The sequence below is a fragment of the Rhinolophus sinicus genome, linkage group LG01, assembly GCF_036562045.2.
Source record: "Rhinolophus sinicus isolate RSC01 linkage group LG01, ASM3656204v1, whole genome shotgun sequence".
NCBI classification, from domain to species: domain Eukaryota; kingdom Metazoa; phylum Chordata; class Mammalia; order Chiroptera; family Rhinolophidae; genus Rhinolophus; species Rhinolophus sinicus.
The window spans coordinates 80377939-80395164 of record NC_133751.1 but is presented as its reverse complement, the minus strand read 5'-3'; the positions used below and the strand labels follow the sequence as shown (position 1 = coordinate 80395164).

Genomic DNA, 17226 nt, shown 5'->3' with positions numbered 1-17226 from the left:
TTTCTTTTTTTTTTTTTAAAATCTGAAGAGCTCTTTTTTAAAAAAATTTTATTTATTTATTTATTTATTATTGGGAAACAGTGTGTACTTCCAGGCCTTTTTTCCAAGTCAAGTTGTTGTCTTTTCAATCTTAGTTGTGGAGGGTGCCGTTCAGCTTCAATTTGTTGTCCTTTCAGTCTTAGTTGTGGAGGGCGCAGCTCAGCTCCAGGTCCAGTTGCCGTTTCTAGTTGCAGGGGGCGCTGCCCACCATCCCTTGCGGGACTCGAGGAATTGAACTGGCAACCTTGTGGTTGAGAGCCCACTAGCCCATGTGGGAATCAAACCGGCAGCCTTCAGAGTTAGGAGCATGGAGCTCTAACTGCCTGAACCACCGGGCCAGCCCCTTTGGGTTAGCTTTTGCTTATTGTGGCTGAAGGGCTGTCCTCGCCAAATTTCCCTGTGTGTTCTGCCTTTCCTCTAGCTCTGACGTTTTCTGAAGCCTTGGCAATGGGATCTATGGGCAGCTCTGTTATCCTGGGCTGTCTTCAGCTATGTCCTTGACACTCTGGATTACCCTGAAAACTGGTATTCACACACCCACAGTCTTTGTTGGGTGATTGATAGGAATGTTTTCTCTGTGTTACCATTTTTTTCCTCCTTCTGGAGGCCAAGGTCTTCCCCTGCCTATGACTTTTTGCTTCAAAGGGAATCATATTTTGTCTTTGTGTCCTTTTATTAGGGTAACTATATCATATCTTGTTCAATCAGGGATACTTTCAGATGTAGTATATGGTCATCCTAATTCAAGGGCACAAGGACCTAACATGATTCTCTAAGAAGGAGCAGTCAATAATGACACTGGAGTAACAGGTGTAAACTGTCCTGGCACCCTGGGATGTCTGATCACCTACCCTTCTCTTTCACCAAGCTGATATGCAGCAGGTTAAGACTTTTGTCTGAACTATTTCCATGCAGTAAGTAAGTAGCCATTGTCTATAAGGCCCCTGAATGCGTCCTCACCATCACGGCCCCGCCCCCAGGACTCTGCAGACCTCCCTACTCTCCAGCCTCTAAACTCGTAACCCTGGAGGCCTCTAGGGTGCCATTCTGATAGAGGTCTGTGCCATACCAGCTGCTAAGTACCTTTGATATTACCCCAGCCCTTCTCCTATTCATAGCAAAGTCCCTTTTTCTCTTACTTTGTCATTCTGTCAGAGTCCACTTCCAGGACTGTGAGGATACCCAAGTTTCAGCTTTCTACTTCATCCCTACATGCATATGTGTCATATACAATGTTGTAGATGTCATTTACATGCATCATAAATAGCAAGATTTTCCTTCTGCTTCAAGGAGAGGAAGGTATTTGGTTCTATTATCAACATCACAGAACTGCAGTTTATGATTAAGCAAGCAGCTTTGAGAAGAGAACACTGTCTCACAATCACAGCACTGTAGAGAAATGGTTCCTGTCTGGGAATCCACTCCCCTGACTGGAATGTGGAGAAAAAGACTGGTCTGCCTCAATAAGGATAGAAAAACTAAAGAATTTAAAAAAGAGTTATGACTAAAAAGAGGGTAGAAAACTATTGTTTCAAAGTCACATGCCAAATAGTTCAGATTACTGGGTCAAATTAAGACCTGCCCAGAAACAGGAGAGGAAAAGAGAAAAATTTAAATTTTGTGATTGATGTAAAACATTTTCCCTGTTTTGAGACCATCAAATACTAAATAGGATGAAATTTCTCCCTCCCATACAGTAATTATGAATTCAAGGGTGAGCTCTGCATCATGAGCCAATATTTTCATGACTTTATATAAATGTGAGATCTGAAATATTAAAATGCCAAGAGGTATTTAACAAAGACTTCTTTGGGAAGCTGGCACCTTTTTTTGTCATGCCAGGACTGAGATTGAGAAAGGCATTAGGGAAGCATAGCAAGTCTAGGGATGTGGTAGGGCTGTGGAAAGAGCATATCATCTAGAGTTGAATGAAAATCTGGGTTCAAAACCCAACTCCTTGCTAACTAACCTGTTTGTACAGTGACTTCCTCATCTTAGAACATGTTAAATATATCAGATTAAGACCAAAGAGCATCCTGGCATATACATGGTACCCTTGATTCTCTGGAGAGCAAAAGAAGGCTTGTGACAATTTCTGGCCCTAGAGTGAGAAGATGAAAGGCATACTGTTAGAACGACTGCAACCCATGGATCAATGTTTAGATGAGAAATTTGTAACCTTGAGGTTTACTGACTTCTAGAGAAGCTGTAAGTATGCTTCAGAAAGCCCTGTGAACCCCCTGAAATAGTATTAAAATTTTGGTATATTTGTGTTTTAGTGTATTTGGTATAAAGCCATTTCAGTATAAGTGGTGTATTTGTGTACCTTATCTACAATAGTTAAGTAATATGTGCTTTTTACTCTGATACAATTGTAGGAGTGCCCTTGAACCCTTTTATAATGGTAAGGGGATAAAAGAGCACTATTATATAAAAAAAGAGATAGTAGTGGGAACATTAGGGAGTGTGTGTGTGTGTAGTCTTTAATTATGCAGCATATTAATTTCATGAAATTACAATAGTTCAGAAAAATTCAGGTATATGAGAAATGTGATCAGAAGGGTCTATACAACTGCCTTCTGATCACATTTCTCATATACCTGATCACATAATACAACTGCCGCAAGGCATCACTGGGAGGGAGTTGACTGCTTTTAGGTTTTGATCTACAGTCCTCCTTGCTAGCCTTTTGCTCCAGAGGTAACTCTTCTGGTATGGTGCTTGGCATGGGTGATTATAGTATTGACACTTCATTGGCAATTGGATGGTTTATAGGCATCAAACCAGCTTCTGCTCTGCCCCTGCCTTTGCAATCTGCAAAGACACAGCTAAGTCCTAATCCAAACTTTAGTGGTAGACTATCCACCCTGCATCTGTCCAATTTGCACCCTTTATCTAGACTGCAGAATTCTGGATAGGCACATCATCTTGCTCTCTCTAGAGTACTCTCACCAAAACCCCACATTTTGCTCAGAGCACAGGGGAACTTTCAAATGCTCTCTATACCACGTTAGGTGATGGAAGACTTGGGAGGCTGAGGAAGGAAATCGATGGCCTTCTCATTGCTAGATCTGCTGTGCTGCTATCTCTATAGCTCTCCTCATGTGTTGTCACGCAGCAGCCTACCCATCTGTCCCCTCATGCCTACCCCTAAAGAAAGGAGAGTCTGTGAGTCGGATCCTTTCAGGGACTTTGCTTCACCTTTGTGCTTGCACCTTATGTCTCCCTGTTTGGCCCCGAGGATGGCTGGTTAGCCAATGACGGGTAAGATTCCCCACGGGGGGGGGGGGAAACAACTCAAGCCAGGCACAGTCGAGTGGGGACCAGCAGGAGAACCCATGGGGTTGATAGAGCTGGGATAGACTCCCACCTTCCCCCGTTAAGGAGAGCTTATGCCTTTGTGGCTGCATTCCTTCCCGCCACCTGCTTGGGAAGAGATTCAATGGTGTAATAACATCAGTTCTTCATCTATCCATTTCAGTAAGTTTCAGCATAAAGTTTTTGTCTCTTGGGGAGGTACATCCTGAAATTGACGGTTCAGCTGCTTGTAGGCAGGGGTAATTAGTTCAAATCACTTTCTTAGTATAATGTGTGAAATTCACAGACCTTGGAGAAAACAATGTTGCTTTCTTGTGTGTGCATCAATAAAAGCCACAAGGTGGCCCGATTTGGGGCTCTCAGTCCTTTGAGGCTGTGAGACCCTTGGCCCCTGTTTCATAACTTTCTTAACCCTTCACCGCCCCTTCTCGTTCGCTCACTGCCTGTGTTGCTCTGGACGCGACACTCATGACTTTATGAAGCTGCTGCTTCCAACATTCCAGATAGAAAGATAGGCAAATATCCACTCTATTCTTGGAACTCAAACTGAAAGTGAAATCTGAGGGAAATTTTGTGGGTCTGTCTTAGTATCCTCTTTGCGTTTTTATTAATGACTTGGGTGAATGAATAGAAATCATGGTGTTCTAGTCTACAGGTGACTAAATGCTGACAGAAACAGCTAAATATAAAATAATAGCTGTAAACTATTCATTCTTCTCTGTGCTTTACATATATTATTAGCTCATTTAATTCTTATTGTATAGATGGGGAACTTGCGGCATAGGGACATCAATTCACTTGCCCAGGGCCGTACCATAAGTTGAGCAAGTTAAAGTTTGAACCCAAGTATGTACATGTTTTGATGCCCTCCGCATGGTATAAGAGTTAAGCCAATAGAATAGATCCTTTAGATTTTTTAAAACAAGGGACAGAAAACAACAGGTAGGGAAAGAACTGGCTTTATAATAGTTTATATGAACATGGACAAGGGTTTTTAGTCATAATCTGTATTTGAACAGAAATAAGCTGCTTCTAAAATGGTTACCACAACCTCAGACTTCTGACAGAGAAAAACAGGATTCAGCAGAGAAATGGTAAATGTGCTGCTGAAATCTAACTGCTCTGACCAATAGATTGTGTTGGCATATTTCATCTAAGTCTAGTGTCAGAGTTCACAAGCAATGTTATCAGACTCAAGATGTGTAGGATGTTTAGCCAAAATGATGGTCTGTCTAGTGACCACTTCTTATGAAATGGGATAGAAGCTTGTCAAAAGGGGCAATGTAACAGCAGTTTCCAGACAGTCCAAGGAAGAAGTATACCCTGTGAGGTTACCAGGTAAATACTTCAGCTCAAGACCAAGAAGAACCATCTAAATGTTCAAAGTCCTCTACAATAGTGAGGGCTGCCTCATTATGCAGTCAGCTCCCAGGCAATATAAGTTTCAGGAAGTTTCTGGATAACCATGTGTTGAACATGTCATTTGTTGGGAAATAATATTAATTAGAATACCATTCCAACTAGGCTGTTTTAGGAATCTGGCTTTTCAAAGGTAGTTTTTAGCCAAAACAGTTTCCCACACAATTGTTAACTAGAAAGAAAACATCAAATTACTGTGGGCTTCTCAAAACTCATATTAGTAACATAACGATGGGAAATATTACAATGAAATTGTAATGATACTTAAAAGGAATGATACTTAAAATGAAACTGCTTATCATATATTTGAAAAAATGTTGAAAGCCCAATTTCAAACGGATGTTTTCCAGCCACTTTAGTGTTTCTAAGTGCTCTGTCTTTGGGAAAATGCTGCAATAAAGAAAAGTGTGAAAGTTAAGTGGCTGAACACCCTGACAGGACACCCTGAACAGGGACTGCACTTGTGATGAGTGAGGAAGGGAGAAAAGGTTAACGTAATTAGAGAAATGAATTCTGGGTAACTCCAAAGAACATGTCTTGTGAGTCATCTATGTTCACATTTCTTTGAACTTTGTCTATCCTAAGGGAGATGAAGCAATTACATAGACATAATGTGTTACCCTTTCAGTATCCCACATTCCTCCATCCATTCATCATCATCAGTGGTATTTGTGTTCAATACTGTCATGCTGAGCTAGTTGCCAACAATTATTAAAAAGAAAACCTAAAGGTTATGCATGCGGGAGGCAAAGAAAAACCAATTTTCTCAATGTGTACTATGAATACATCAATCTATTAAGAGGAAAAATCACTAAGGAGATCCTCAAAGATACTCTTACATCAAAGACTGTCTCCAGAGACCTAAGAAGTAAATGAAGTGATTATCTGTCGCTCACAATCTCACTTCTCTGAAACAGAATCCACAATGGCTGTGAGATTACTGCATAGCAGCTTTCCCCTCTCCTTTTGCTCTCCATTTCACCTATATTCTCACTCATTGATTGTGAAACCCTTTTTCTCTAGACTTACCTCATTAGCTACTTTTTTCCTTCAAAAACAAACATTAAAAATACTCTAAGATGTCATTACCAGAGACATGTCATGTAGCAAGCTTCCTGTCGGGCACAGTGTTAGTATTATTCCTCCCAACTTCTTAGAAAAAGAAAAGGAATATTTTAAAATATTTTTCTCTCCTCCCTTCCCTTCCCCTCCCTTCCCCTCTCTTCTCTTTCTTTCTCTCCTCTTCTTCTCTCTTCTCCATCCCTTATACCTTCTCCCCCCCTTCTCCCCCCCCTCATTCCCCTCCTGCTCCTCTTCCCCCTCCTCTTCCTTTCTCATCCGCCTCTGGACTTCGTTTCTCTTCAAAACAAAATTTTCTCTAATCCCAACCCATTTTCTCATACTACTAATAAAATAGCACTTATATAGAGCTTACAATATGCCAGGTAGTGTTCTTAGCACATTACATATATTGGCTCATTTAATTTTCTCACCAACCCTAGGCTGTACACAGTATTGTTACACGTTTTCACAGAAAGAAAACTTAGGCATGGAGAGGTTATGTAATTTTCCAAAGGTCTCATGGTTAATGAGGTCTGAACATTGGCACTGTGGTTCCAAAGTCCATGCTTGAACCCGAGACATATACCCCTCCTCTAACTCTAGGGTTTTCCAAAGCAGTGACTTCCTTAGAGACTAAGGAAGAAGGAACCAAAATATACTGGGCCTCTAATTTTGTCAACATATGTTATCTGCTGAGATCTCTGAAACAACACTACAAGTAAGGCATTATTATCTCTACTTTACAGATAAGATTAAAAAAAAAAAAACCACACAAATTTGCCTAATGTTATACTGTAAGCCACAGACACAGATTCTATCTAGCTAGTTCCATTTATATACCTAATTATCTGTAACTGGAAATGGAGTGAGTAGCTTTTACCTGAAGAAGATTTTTGGTATTATCTTCTTATCCATTCTGATACCAAGTTTTCCGGAACATTCTAGAGAACTTGAACTGGCCAGGTGAGGCTTCATCTTTCTCTTTTAACTCACTCTCAAGAATTTATTCTCTTCTCTGAGGAACTTAGGGGACTTATGACCTTACCTGGTCCTGAGTCATATTGCTGACTCTGCTCTGAATCACACATTTATTTACTTCCTTTCTTATCCTAAATCCTAAAATGGGATATTGAGAATCAGTGATTAAAGGAGAAGTACATGCATCATACGATAAGAATTATTAGGTTGAATTGTATGAAACTAAAGTTTTTGTAGGTTAAATAAGTCAAATATTGCAATTTAATGTGGGTCAACATCATATGAATTTTGTAATCCCCATTTTTAGTTTCATAATTTATATGAAAATAATTACAGAAGAATAAATTTTAAAGAAAACATTATCTTATTACCAAGAAATAATTGTCAGTATGTTTTATATAATTTTATTTCTTATATAAATCATTATAAGTGTAGACCACATAGCCCTGACAGTTAGCATCTGCCATGCTGCTAAATCTCAAAAGAAATTTAAAAAATACATTGAAAATGAAAATACAGCAGATGATAATTTGTGGATGCAGCTAAAGCAGGATTAAGAGGAAATTTATAGCACCAAATACCTTAGAGAGGAGAAAAATTTCTCATCAAAATCTAACCTCCCATCTTAAGAAAGAAAAAGAAATAGCAAGATAATCCCAAAGCAAGCAGGAGAAGGAAAGAATAAAGATAAAAACAGAAATAAATGAACTTGAGAACAGAAAAGCTATAGAGAAAGTCGTGAAACAAAGAATTGCTTCCTTGAAAAGATTAGTAAAATTGATAAACATCTAGTAAGACTAATAGTATTTAAAAATGAGAGAGATAAAAGACAAATTACTTAAAACAAGAGTTATCATTACAGACCCTGCAGATATCAAAGGATAAGGAAATACTACAAACAACTCTATACACATATATTTGACAGCTTAGTTGAAATGAATCAATTCCTCAAAAAGCACAAACTACCATAACTCACCCAGTATAAAATAGATATTTGAATAATCCTATAACTGTTAAAGAAATTGAACTTATAATTTAAACCCTTCCCTTTCCTCCTTCCCCCCCAAAAATCTTCAGGCCCAGATGATTTCACTGGTGAATTCTTCCAGTTAAAGAAGAATGACTGCCAATTCTACACAGTCTCTTCCAGAAAATAGAAGAGGGAACACTTTCCAAGTCATTTTATGTAGTTAGTAACTAACCTGATACCAAAAACCTTCAAAGAGATAACAAGATTAAAAAAACAAAAAAAATAATAAAATAAAAAAAACAAACTACTGACCAATAGCCTTCATGCACATATACACAAAAATACTTGATAAAGTATTAGCAAATCCAATGATATTCAGAAGACGGTAATACATAACAACCAAGTGGGATTAATTAGAAGCATGCAATGTTGGTTCAAGTTTTGAAAATCAATCAGTGTAATCCATTACATTCATACATGAAAGGAAAATCACACCATCATATCAATTGATGCAGAAAAAGCATTTCATAAATTCAACACTAATTTATCATAAAAACACTTCAACTCAGAATAGAAGGGAACTTTCTTACCCAGTTAAAAAAAACCTCTATAAAAATGCCATAGCTAACTCAATACTTAATGGTGAAAGACTAAGTCCTTTCAAAAACAAAAATGTACTGTCAACTCTTATTCAACATTGTACTGAAAGTTTTAGCCAGTACAGTAAGACAAGTAAAAGACAGAAAAAGCATATAGATGGAAATGAGGAAATAAAAATCACCTTATTTAACAGATACATGAAAAAAAAAAAAATGAAACTGGACCACCTTCTTACACCATACAGAAGAATAAACTGAAAATGGATTAAAGACTTAAATGTAAGACCTGAAACCATAAAACTCCTAGAAGAAAACATAGTCAGTAAACTCTCTGACATTGCGCTTAGTAATATTGTTTTCTGATCTATTTCCTCAGGCAAGAGTAACAAAAGAAAAGATGAACAAATGGGACTACATCTAACTAAAAAAATTTTGCACAGCAAAGGAAAGCATCAGCAAAATGAAAAGACAGCCTACTAAATGGGAGAAGATATTCGTCAGTGATATACCCAATAAGATGTTATCCAAAATTTATAAAGAACTCATACAAGTCAAACCAAAAAAACCCCAAACAATCTAATTTAAAAATGGGCAGAGGACCTGAATAGACATTTTCCAAAAAGGACATACAGATGGCCAATAGACATATGGAAAGATGCTCAGTGTCACTAATCATCAGAGAAATGCAAATTAAAGTACACAATGAGATATCAGCTCACACCTGTCAGGATGGCTTTCATCAATAAATCAACAAACGAGTGTTGGCAAGGATGCAGAGAAAAGGGAATCCTCATGCACTGTTGGTGGGATTGCAAATTGGTGCAGCCACTATGGAAAAGATTTGGAGTTTCCTCAAAAAATTAAAAATAGAACTGCGTTATGACCCAGCAATTTCACTTCTGGGTATTTAACCAACGAAATCCAAAATACAAATTCAAAGATAAATGCATCCCTATGTTCATTGCAGTACTATTAACAATAGCCAAGATGTGGAAACAGCCCAAGTGCTCATCGATAGACATTTGGATAAAGACGAAGTGGTACATATGTACAATGGAATATTACTCAGCCATAAAAAAGACTGAAATCTTACCATTTGCAACAACATGAATGGATGTAGACTATATTATGCTAAGTGACATAAGTCAGACTGAGAATGACAAATACCACATGATCTCACTTGCATGTGGAATCTAAAGAATAAAATAAGTGAACAACCAAAATAGAAACAAACTCATAGATACAGAGAACAAACTGATGGTTTCCAGAGGGAAGGAGGTTTGGGGAGCTGGGTGAAAAAGGTAAAGGAATTAAGAAATACAAATTGGTAGTTACAAAATAGTCACAAGGATGTAAAGTACCGCATAGAGAATAGAGTCAATAATGTTACAACAACTATGTATAGTGCCAGGTGGGTACTAGACTAATCCAGGAGATCACTGCATAAATTACATAAATATCTAGCTGTTATGCTATGCACATGAGACTAATATAAAACAATATTGAATGTCAACTGTAATTGAAAAAAATAATTTAAAAAAAATTCTATTTATAGATGACATGGTTACCTATACAGAAAATTTCAAGAAAATTGCAAAAAAAGTTCCTGGGATAAATAAGTGACTTTAACAAGTTTACAGGTTACAAAGACAACATAAAGATATCAATTGTATTTCTATATACTAGCTGTGACTAATTGGAAGTAACATTAAAAAACAGCACCATATATGACAGCTCTATAAGAACTGCTTATGTATAAATCTAAGAAGATGTGCATGATCTATGTATTGAAACCTATAAAATGATGATAAAAAATTTTCTTTTTTAAACTAAATAAATGGAGATGCACTGTGTTTGTAAATTAGTAGACTCAATATAGTTAAGATGTCTGTTCTCCCCAAATTGACCTATAGATTTAGTACAATTCCAACAAAAATTCTAGTAGGATTTTTGTGGATATCAAAAATGCGATTTTAAAATTTATATGAAAAGGCAAAGAAAGTAGACTATCTCAATTTCAAAAAGAATAAAGTGGAAGACTCACACTGTCTACTTTAAAGACTTAACGATAAATTTACAGTAATAAAGATACTGTCATACTAACAAAGGGATAGGCACACAGATCAATGAAGAACAATAGAGTCCAGAAATAGACCCACATATTTATGGCTGATTGATTTTCGATAAAGGTACAAGAGTAACTTAATGGAGTATGTGTAATATTTTCAACAATTTGTGTTGGAACAATTGGACAGCTATAGGCAAAGAATTGAACTTTGACTTAAATCTCATACTTTATATAAAAATTAACTCAAAATGGATCCTAAAAACAATATACAGTAAAAAAAAACAAAAACTTTAAAACTTTCAGAAAAAAAACATAAGAGAAAATCTTCGTGACTGAATTAGGACAAAAATTCTTAGATATTACTTTAAAAGTATGTAGCATCCCTAAAAGAAAGTATTGATAAATATTTTATTAAATATTAAAATTCACAAAATTAAAAATTTTTGCTCTATGAAGACACTGTAAAGAGAATCAAAAACAAGCTACAGTGTGGGAGAATATATTTGCAAATCACATCCAACATGAGAATATGTAAACAAATCTCAAAACTCAACAATAAGAAAACATCCAATTAAAAATGGGCAGAAGATTTGAACAGACATTTCAACAAAGAATCCAAAAGGTGGAAGCAACCCAAGTGACCATCAACAGATGAATAAATAAACAAAATGTGCTCTATACATACAATAGAATATTATTCAGTCTTAGAAAGGAAATTCTGACACACACTACAACGTGTACAAACCTTAAGAACATTATTATAGGTGAAATAAGCCAGACACAAAAGGACAAATATTGTGTAATTCCATTTATATCATGTACCTAAAGTAATCAAATTCAGAGACAGAAAGTGGAATGGTGGTTGCCAGGGCCTGGGGATGGTGGGGTGGAGGCAGGGAATGAGTAGTTTTTCAATGGGTATAGAGTTTTAGTTTTGTAAAATGAAAGCTTTCTGGAGATTGATTGCAGAACAGTGTGGAATTAATACCACTAAACTGCACAGTTAGAAATGGTTAAGATGGTAAATTTTGTGCTTTTTACCATAACCAAAAAAATTTACTATAGTAAGTATAGTAAGACATATCTAGTAATTTTAGTAATACATATCTCTTTAAATAAATTTTTATTACACAAAGGTTGTCACATAATTGGGTATTTCTCTACTTTGTACACAATTATTTTTACTCTCCACGGAACAGCTGCTTATAAAAAAAAATTTTATTGGGGAATATTGGGGGACAGTGTGTTTCTCCATGGCCCATCAGCTCCAGGTAATAGTTCAATCTAGTTGTGGAGGGCACAGCTCAGCTTCAAGTCCAGTTGAAGTTTTTCAATCTTTAGTTGCAGGGGGTGCAGCCCACCATCCCATGTGGGAATTGAACCAGCAACCTTGTTGTTGAGAGCTCGTGATCTAACCAACTGAGCCATCAGAACAGCTGCTTCTTCACTTCTCATCGGGTGATGGCAAGCACTAAAATCCTGATTTTAACAGAATAGTTGTAAAAATGCTTCAGAGATTTAAGTGGAAAGCAGCACTTTGGTACATGGCTCTTGCACTTAGTTATCAGGAATCTTCAAATGTCTTTTTCTTAAAAAATACAAAATAAAGGGGTAAACGGGGTCAAATATATGGTGATAGAGGGAGAACTGACTCTGGGTGGTGAACACACAACGTGATATATAGATGATGTATTACAGAATTGTGCACCTGAAATCTATGTAACTTTACTAACAATTGCAACCCAATAAACTTTAATTAAAAACACACAAAATGAATTATCTGTAGGCATGGGTAATGACAGCAGTAAACCATTATATGTTGTCAACTGAAACCAGTAACTGATGTTTATAGTGATTTTCTTAAACATCAGCCAGGCTTTCCTTCAGTCATCTCCTTCAACTAACTTTTCTGAAGTTTTAGGTGAGGAGCATAGCCTTGAGCTTCCTTTCACAGTTTTCATTAATAATGGTAAAGCACTGTTCTAGAACATGCCACCTCCCTTACCGCCTCCCATTCTACCCATTCCGCCAATTCCAGGGTCTTTCTCTTCTTTAGGAATTTCTGTGACTACAGGTTCTACTGTAGTTAACAGAGAGGTCAGGTCACTCCAGCAGCATCCAATAAAGCAATTCTTACACCCGTAGTTGGGTCAATGATTCCTTTAGCCACCATATTCACAAAATATCCAAGCACAGCACCATAACCAACTTCTGAGATAATCTGCATAATTTTTTGAACTATCAAAGATCCCTCAACACTTGCATTCTTAGCAATGGTCATTACAGGAACTTTGAGTGGGTTTAAAAATAAATTCTATACCAATTTATTTTTTATCTTTATTAACTGGAGTTAATGAGTCCAAGGCCAGAATGCACCAAAGTAGGGCACAACCGCCTCCCAGAACAATGCTTCTTCAACAGGAGCTCATGTATCATTGAGGGCATCTGTTACTCTGTCTTTCTTCTCATTCTCTTCAATATCACTTGTCCCACCAACCTTTAGCACAGCTACTGCATCTGAGAGTTTTGCCAACATTCATTTAGTTTTGTCTTTTCGTATTCACTAGTTGTGATATCTAACTGCTGAGTGATTTTCAATTTGAGCATGGTCACCTTTTCCTTTCAAGAACGTGGCATCATCTTTGGACACAATGACCTCTCCAACTTTTCCTAAGTCATGAAGCTGTATATCTTTAATATTTAGAGTTAATCCTTCTTCTCCAAACACTGCACCACCAGTAGCAATAGCTATGTCTTTAAACTGGTTCTTTCTATTGTCACCAAAACCTGGAGCTTTGACTGCCACAGCCCAAAGACTAACTTTTAGCCTATTCAAAACAAGTGCACTTAGAGCTTTTCCATCAATATCCTCATCAGTTATGATCAAGAGCTTACAGCGAGCATTGGCAATTTCAAGAGCAGGTACAATGGACTGGACACCAGAAATTTTCTTTTTATTCATAGGCATCTTGGAATTCACATTTCTGACTTTTTGGTGTATTAATAAAGTATAGAGAAATATAACCTCGATCAAACTGCATGCCTTCAATAATTTCTATTTCATCATTTAGTGTTTTTCCATCCTTTACTGTGATGACGCCCTTCCTTCCAACCTTTTGCATTACATCAGAAATGATGTTGCCAATTTCTTTGTCTCCATTTGCACAAATCATAGCAAACAGCAATTTCTTCAGGGGTTGTCATCGGTTTAGACTGCATCTTAAGTTCAGCAATTACAGCATCAACAGTTAACATCACACCTCTCCCGATTTCCACTGGATTAGCATCTTTACTAATCTTCTCAAAGCCTTCCTTGGCAGTAGAGCGTGCCAGTACAGGAGCAGTGGTGGTGCCACATCCCCAGCCTCTTCATTTGTATTATTGGCAACATCTTGAACAAGTTTAGCATCAATATTTTTATATTTATCTTTTAAGTCAATGGTCACACTATCTTTTGTAACTTTGGGACTTCCCCAACTCTATTCAATAATCACTGTTCTTCCCTGGCCCCAGAGTAATGGCTAGCATCAACTAAAAGGTCTACACCTTGAAGCATTAAGGCTTTGGAATCTGCATCAAATTTGACATCTTTGGCATAAGCTTGAGTGAGATGAAGAGCCAGTATCCTGGACACTGGCCTAATCTGGCTAAGGACTTTGTGTAATTGAAGCATTTCTGCGGGGCAGTGGCAGGGCTTGTGGGCAGTGAGGCAGGCCACAGCTGTGAATGAGTGCACGTATCTTATTTTTTAGGACAACTTCCTTAAAGTGTTGGGGTCATGTTTAAAGTGTTTGATGCATATTGCCAAGTTTATCATAGGAACAGTGTACCAATTTACACTCTTACCAGCAATGTTAAAAAAAGGAAAAAGAAAAAAGCCTATTTCCCTACACGTTTGCCAACACTTGTTGTTATTTGCAATTCAGTCTCAATAGAGAGTTGCCCTGCATTTCCTTCCTTTTAGTTGGACACAAGGCTGCTTGGAACAACAATTTCTTCTTCCAGCATCTCTTGCAGCTAGATGTTCTAGAAATGGGATCTAAAAATAATGGTATGTATAAATAAAAATAATGGGATCTAAAAGTAATGGTATGTGTAGTTTCCAGAATGTTTTTTTCTAAATGAGGCGCACGTCTTCTTTCCCCATCTTCATACCTGCTGCTCAGAATGCAGATGTGGCAGATGGTTTAGTGGCCATTTTGGATCATGATTTCCACAGTTTGAAAGCCACAGGTGTACCAACAAGATAGAAAGAGCCTGAATCCCTGACACCAGGAGCTGCACTGTGAGATCCAGACTGCCTGCCTCCAGACTGTTGCATGGGAGGCAAATACATTTCTAACTTGTTTAATCTATTCAAAGCTGAATTTGTTTTTACTGATACATCATTCTTTTTAGTCTTCATCACATAGGTGAAAATTAATATCTTATTTTTGTTATACATAGCTCTTTTGTCGACTGGAAGTTAAAATTTCTGGAGAGTTATTGCTACTTTTAGTTATGCAAAGGAGATAACAGAGGCAGATTTTTTTCTTCCTTTCACATCTGGGATGGCATATTGCAAGGGTTCTTCTTAATATGAAAGAATACATTCATTTTCACCTTTCCATTTAATTCAAAGATTGTCTGGAAGATAAGATTGTAAAATCAACAGATACTTCTTGAACTATTCTATTCAATTGATTGGAATGAATGCTTAGATTTTAGTAGTGATGTTTTAGAGGATTTTAATAATGATAAGAAAACAGTATGTCAGATCTTTTTCTGATTCTGTTACTAAACTAGAACCAACTGAAATTAGAAACTCAACTGAAATTAGAAACTAGATCTAATATCTCTAGTCAATTTAAGCCTTGTTACTCTTGTGGGATGGAGGGTGGGTGGAAGCATGGAGAAACCATGAAATCTCCATGTGGTGGTTTTCAAACTTGCGTGTACATTATAATCACGTGAAAGCTTCTTTAAAACACAGATTCCTGGGCTCCACACCTCCAGATTAGCTGATCACATTCTCTTTGGACAAACAGAACGGCAGAATGAACAATTCTGGTGTAAAACATTGTGGGTAAGTCTGCCAATTCAAGGGACCAGGAAAAAGATTTAGAAGGGGACAGGAATGGCAAGAAGCAGAATTCATTGTACTTCATCAAGGACATTGCTTAGGTTTTTTTTTTAGGCCTTTGGAGTGATTTTCACCAAACAGACTGATTTCTGTCAAATTTAAATGTTTGCTTACTCCCATGTAGAAGCATCATGTAAGACCTAGTCTTTATTTCAGTGTATTCAGAGAATTCTCTCCTTTCAGCATTAGGGAGTGGAACCATATGCCCTCCTCTAATCTCCTTACAGATTAAATGATGCAACTGAATTTACATTCTTGGCTGTGTTTCAGCTACATGTGAATTGCTTTAACTGTTGTTCCCAACTCCACCAATATACTTCCCTTTACAGTATGTAGCATTAACTCTGAATTAGAATGTAGGTGGCTGAAAATAAGTTTTCAACTACAGGACAAATTTTTAGATGACGTTCAATAATAGTTCAGTTTCCTTTAAAGAAGGCATGGCATATTGTTAATATCTAACTTGGTGTTTATCCATTCTATGTTATTTGAAATTATCAAGTTGTTACACTGTTTGTCATTTCTATTAAGTAAATTTCTATTAAATAAAATATTTCTGAGTGGAAAGTTTTCATTCTCCTACCTCAAACTCTGCAATCCTTAGATAACCTAAGACAAAATTGCAATCTACAGGTGTGATGTATTTTATTATATGAGTTGGTGATCTTAAATAGCTTATTTAAAAAATTAGGGAAATAAACTTAGAAGGCCATATGAAAATTGTTTTATTTAGCCATTATGTTTTGCAGATTAAAAAAAGAAATCTGAGATCCAAAGGGATTGGACAACTTGTTCAAATTCACACAACCAAGCTAGTGACTGAGTCAGTTCTAGAAATGAGCCTCCTAGGGTATTGTAAAGTCAATATTAAATGAAATGAATGGAATCCTGGAATTTCATAGGATCTATAAATTAATAAATTTTTCTAGGTCTATTTGATGAGGCTTTTAAAAAACTCACAATTTAGATACGTTTTGAAAAAAAAAAATGTACTGTAGGATTTAGATACTGAAGTTCTTCCAAGCAGTTTATTAAAATGTTTGATGTACACCAAGTAAAACTGATCATTAATAATGTATTCCTGCTGAGTTATGAGGAGGTATAAGTAAATGGTACAGGTAGATCCTTGCATGAAGGGAGGAAGATGCTGAAGAGAAGCTATAGGAAACATATTAGGTTGGTGCAAAGGTAATTGTGATTTTTGCAATTATTTTTAACCTTTGAAACCACAATTACTTTTGCACCAACTTAATATATAGCCTAGTTGGAATGTGTTTGGAATAAACTTTTTTCTTTAATAACTTTCTCAACATTTAACAAGGTGTCAGTATCTCAAAATCTACATTTACTGTTCAGATTTATTTTTCTTCACTCTATATTGTTTCTACTGTGGCTTAAGATACAGATTGATAAATGCTAGCACTGATGAAAATACATTTTAATGACAATTTAACATTCTTTTAATTGAAAATAATGAATACGATTTCAAAACATTTACAATATTAACTTCTTTTTGGGGGTGAGTATAAAGAATAATTAGATTGCTGAAACAAAGGAAATATCAAATGAAATTTGGCTTTAAATGACCAGTTTTCATCTTGACAAATTCTGTAGCCATACTAGTATATAGCTGATGAACTCAGAGCAAAAG

The 17226-nt window shown here is 36.6% G+C and overlaps 1 pseudogene; it reads right to left on the bottom strand.

Annotated features, from left to right (window-relative positions):
* Positions 1-12435: 12435 nt before the first annotated feature.
* LOC109460787 (60 kDa heat shock protein, mitochondrial) lies at positions 12436-14126 on the bottom strand (annotated as a pseudogene).
* Positions 14127-17226: the final 3100 nt, after the last annotated feature.